Source organism: Felis catus, chromosome X, assembly GCF_018350175.1.
Source record: "Felis catus isolate Fca126 chromosome X, F.catus_Fca126_mat1.0, whole genome shotgun sequence".
Lineage (NCBI taxonomy): Eukaryota > Metazoa > Chordata > Mammalia > Carnivora > Felidae > Felis > Felis catus.
Genome location: NC_058386.1, coordinates 68621065 through 68627104, shown reverse-complemented (window position 1 = coordinate 68627104; position 6040 = coordinate 68621065).

Sequence of the window (6040 nt, the reverse complement as noted above, 5' to 3'; positions counted from 1 at the left end):
AGAAGACAGATATCATATGGTTTCACTCTTATGTCGATCCTGAGAAACTTAACAGAAACCCATGGGGGAGGGGAAGGAAAAAAAAAGAGGTTAGACTGGGAGAGAGCCAAAGCATAAGAGACTCTTAAAAACTGAGAACAAACTGAGGGTTGATGGGGGGTGGGAGGGAGGGGAGGGTGAGTGATGGGTATTGCAGAGGGCACCTTTTGGGATGAGCACTGGGTGTTGTAGGAAACCAATTTGGCAATAAATTTCATATTGAAGAAAAAATAATAGATCCATCCATGTTATTGCACATGGCAAGATTTCATTTTTTATAGCTGAGTAATGTTCCACTGTATATATATACCACATATTCTTTATCAATACATCTATGGATGAACACTTTGGTTGTTTCCATATTTTGGCTACTGTAAATGTTGTAATCATAGGAATACATATAACTTTTTGAGTTAGTGTTTTTGTATTTTGGGGCAATCAACAAAGCAAAATGACAACCTACTAAATGAGATAAGATATTTGCAAATGATATATCTGATAAGAAGGTAAGCAAAGTTAACATATAAACAATTTATACAACTCAACACCAAAAATTAATACAATTAAAAATGGGCATAGGATATGGGGAACAGACATTTCTTCAAAGGCAACATACAAATGGTCAACAGACACACAAAAAGATGCTCAACATCATCAGTATCAATATCAATATCACCAATCATCAGGAAAATGCAAATCAAAGTTACAATGGCTAAAATAAACAACACAAGAAACAGGTGTTCCTTGATGGCTCAATCAGTAGATTATGCAAATACTGATTTTGGAATCATGAGTTCAAGCCCCATGTTGGATGTAGAGCTTACTTACAAAAACAAAAACAAAAACAAAAACACAAGAAACAAGTGATGGAATGGATATAGAGAAAAATGAACCCTTGTGCACTGGTGGCAGGAATACAAGCTGGTACAGCAACTGTGGAAAACAGTATGGAGGTTTCTCAAAAATTATAAATAGAATAACCATATAATCCAGTAATTCCACTATTTTTATTTTTTTGAGGAACCTCCACAGCATTTTCCATAGTGGTTTTACCAATTTTAGTTTTCACCAATAGTGTACAAGAGTTCCCCTTTTTCCACAACCTCAAACACACTTGTTATCTTTTAAATTTTTTAATGTTTATTTATTTATTTTTGTGACAGAAAGGGGGGGGGGACTCCAAGTGGGGGAGGGGCAGAGAGAAAGGGAAAGAGAGACAATCCCAAGCTGACTCTTCACTATCACCACAGAGCCTGATTTGGGGATCAAACCCATGAACCATTAGGTCATGATGTGAGGCAAAATCAAGAGTCAAATGCTTAACTGACTGAACCACCCAGGCACCCCTATTTCTTTTATAATAACCATCTTAATAGGTGTGTTTTTAAACACCTATATAAATACATCCTAGTTTTTGAAAATTTTTTAAATGTTTATTTTTGAGAGATACAGAGAGAGGCAGAGCTTGAGCAGGGGAGGGGCAGAGAGCAACAGAGATACACAGAATCTGAAGCAGGCTCCAGGCTATGAGCTGTCAACACAGAGTCTGAGGTGGGGCTCAAACTCACAAACTGTGAGATGATGACTTGAACCAAAGACATACACTTAACTGACTGAGCCACCAAACGACCCCATATCTCATCCTAGTTTTGTTTTGCCCTGATGATTGTTGATATTGAGCACATTTTTGTATACCTGTTGGCCATGAGTATGTCTTCTCTGGAAAATATTCAGGCTCATTTTTATTTTTACTTTATTTTTCCCTTTTTTAGTTAAACTATAATTAGCATACAGTGTTATATTAGTTTCAGGTGTGCAATATATAATGACTCAACAATTTTGTACATTACTCAGTGATCATGATAAGTCTACTCCTAATCCCCTTCACCTATTTCACCCATCCCTTTGCCTACTTCCACTTTGGCAAGCACTAGGTTGTTCTTTGTATCTTAAGATTGTTTTTTAGCTTGTCCTTGTATTTATGTATCTTAAATTCCACATATGAATGAAATCACATGATATTTATCTTTCTCCGACTTACTTAACATTGCACCATCTCGATCCATCTATATTGTAAATGGTAAGATTTTATTCTTTTGATGGCTAATATTCTTGTGTGTGTGTGTGTGTGTGTGTGTGTGTGTGTGTGTAACATTTTTTTCTTTATCCATTTGTTTATTGATGGATGCTTGGGTTGCTTTTATATCTTGGTCATTGTAAATAATGCTGCAAGAATATAGGGGTGCATATATCTTTTTGAATTAGTGTTTTCATTTTATTTGGGTGAATACCCAGTAGAGGAATATGGGATCATATAGTAATTCTATTTTTAATTTTTTTGAGGAACCTCTATACTGTTTTCCACAGTGACTGCACCATTTGCGTCCCCACCAAAAGTGCATGAGTATTCCTTTTTTTCCCCATACTTGCCGACACTGTTTATTTCTTGTGTTTTTGATTGTAGCCATTCTTACAGGTATAAGGTAATATCTCATGTGATTTTGGTTTTCACTTCCCTCATAATTAATGATGTTGAAGGTTTTTTTTAAAGTACTTAAGAGTAAACTTAACAAAGGAGAGAAAATAATTTTACACTGAAAAATAAAACATTAGTAAAAGAAATAAATGTAAAGACAGCCTTGTTTCATTGATTGGAAGAATATCATCAAAATGTCAATACTTCCCAAACTTATCTAGATGTTCAATGTATCTTCTATCAAAATTTCCATGGCATTCTTTTACAGAAAAGGAAAAATACTATCTTAAAATTCATATGGAATGAAATGAGACCCTAACTAGCCAAAGCAATCTTCAACAATGCAGGAGGCATTGTACTTCTTGATTCCAAACTACATTACTATGTTATAGTAATCAAAACAGTATGGCACTGGCATAAAAACAGACATATTGGCCAATGGGATAAAATAGAAAGTTCATAAATAAAGCCATACATTTATGGTAAAATCATCTTTGACAAGGGTGACAATAATACACAATAGGAAAAGAATATTTTTTTTAGATATCCACATGCCAAATAATGGAATTGGGAACTTATCATACTCTGCACACAAAAAGCAACTCAAAATGAATGAAAGACACATAAGCCCTGAAAATATAAATTTTATAGAAGAAAACAGTGATAAAGATTTTCAATATGACCTTGGCAATGGTTTCTTTTATATGACCCCCAAAAGCACAGGCAACAAAACAACAAATAGAGAAGTAGGACTATGCAAAGTCAACAATCAGAAAAGGGAAGGGAATTGGGGTGGCTCAGTCAGTTAAGCATCTGACTCTTGATTTTGGCTCAGGTCATGATCTCATGGTTCGTGAGTTTGAGCCCTGCATTTGGGTCCACACTGACAGCATGGAGCCTGCTTGGGATTCTCTTTCTCTCCCTCTCTCTATGCCCCTCCATCCTCCCTCCCTTTCTCCAAATAAATAAACATTTGAAAAAATATTTAAAAATAATCAGCAATGCTAAAAGGCAACCTACAGAATAGGAGAAAATATTTGAAAACCTTGTGTCTTATAAAACGTTAATATCCAAGGTATATTGGATATACAACTCAATAGCAAACAACAGCAACAACAACAGCAGCAGCAGCAGCAACAACAACAACAAAACAAATAACCAAATGATACCTTTCCTTTTGATAATCCTCCATCATGTAAAACTTTAGGCGGGCAGAAAAGATCCCACAGTGGGCTCCTGACTACATCTTGCACAATTTGTCCTAATAATGTACAAAATGTGAATTAAATAGAAATTTTCTGTAGAAAAGAAAAATCGTTTATAAAATGGAGACTTTCCTCAAGTCTACTTTGAATCTTGCAATGTTTTTTGGTGAGGTTTCTACAGAAATACGTTTCAAGGTATTTGTTTCCATGTTTCCTTTTTCGTTTACATGCTACAATTGTATTTTAGAACAAATTATCTTCTTTGAACTTTCATAAAATTCCTGAAAGTGGAGCCAAGGGAATATTTTTAAAAATATTTGATGTCTGTGAGAATTAGAATACAAAGAAACAAATTTTCAAGAGACCACAATTAGGTTTCTATATATTTTGCATGTATTTTTCAGTTGCAACTAGTTATGGATACCAAAAGTGCACCTGCACTTGGGCACTGAATATTCTAAGGGAAAAAAAAAAGCAAGTGGCCAATTATGTTAGCAAGTGGCTAATTATTCACACAAGGAACCAATTGCAGAAGTGAAAATGTACACTCCAATACAGGAAGACCTATTGAGCACATTGAGTCTTAGGGTGGCTTACACATGATGAGTGTTTATCATTTAATATAGGAAGCAATGATGGTGATAAGATATCAACAAACATTTATCTTTATATGTAAGCATTTATTTATGACTCACTTGGATTAAAAACTGTACTGTGTACTGTGGAAGATATGGAGATGAAATATCCTGTTTCTCCATCCAGGAAAGTTACAGTTTTGCTGAGATAAAACTTAGACACATGAAACAGAGCCAATAATTAAAGACAGTGTATTAGAGGTTATCTCTTTATAAATTTGTTTAAAATAAAGTAAAATAAACTGCAGTGCCCTAAATCATCACCTTTAAAAACATTTTTTAATGTTTTTATTTATTTTTGAAGGAGAGAGAGAGACAGAACATGAGCGGGGGAGGAGCAGAGAGAGAGGGAGACACAGAATTTGAAGCAGGCTCCAGGCTCAAGCTGTTAGCACAGAGCCCGATGCGGGGCTTGAACTCACATACTGTGAGATCATGACCTGAGCCGAAGTCAGACGCTTAACCGACTGAGCCACCCAGGTGCCCCTAAATCATCACCTTTTAATGCCTATTATTAGTTTAAGGATAGTACACTGCCCAACTTATTCATAGATTTCTTGAGTAAACTGAAAGTTTAGATAGATAACTGGTAGATGATAGATAGATAGATAGATAGATAATAGATGATAGATAGATGCAAAGCTAGATATATAGATGATAGATATCTCTCTGTATATCTATCTATATTTATATATCCATCTATATCTATATCTCCATTTTATATATAGGTCTGTCTATTTCTATACCTATGTCTATGTCTATATCTATATCATCTATATCTATATATATCTAATCTATCTATATCTACAGAGACACAGAGAAAGAAATTGAAAAGGCCATGGGATGCCTGGCTGGCTAAGTCAGTAGAGCATGTGATTCTTGATATCGGGATCATGAGCTCAAGCTCCAAGTTGGGCATAGAGATTATTTTTTAAAAAGTTCAAAAGGAGTATACCGGGGAAAAAGGAGACAAAGGACAAAGTTGTCTCTTTTAAAAAATTTATTTATTTAAATTAAAGCTAGTTAACATACAGTGTAGTATTGGTTTCAGGAGTACAAACTATTGCTTCATCCCTTACATGTGACACCAAGTGGTCATCCCAACAAGTGCCCCCCTTAAGGCCCATCACCCATTTAGCCCATCCTCCCACCTATCTCTCTTCCAGCAACCTTAAGATTGTTCTCTTTATTAAAGAGTCTCTTATGGTTTGCCTCCCTTTTTGTTTTTATCTTATTTTTCCCTTCCCTTCCCCTATTTTCATCGATTTTGTTTCTTAAATTCCATATATAAGTGAAATCATATGTCTTTCTCTGACTTATTTTGTTTAGACATAATACACTCTATTTCCATCTACATTGTTGCAAATAGCAAGATTTCATTCTCTTTGATTGCTGAGTAGTATTCCATTATAAAGATATACCACATCTTCTTTATCCATTCCTCAGTCGATGTACATTTAGGCTCTTTCCATAATTTGACTATTGTTGATGGCACTGCTCTAAACATGGGAGTGCATTTGCCCCTTTGAGTCACCATTTTTGTATCCTTTGGACAAGTATCTAGTAGTGCAATTGCTGGGTCTTGTGTAGTTCTATTTTTAATGTTTTGAAGAACCTCCATACTATTTTCCAGAGTGGCTACAACAGTTTGCATTCTCACCAACAGCGCACGAGGGTTCTCCTTT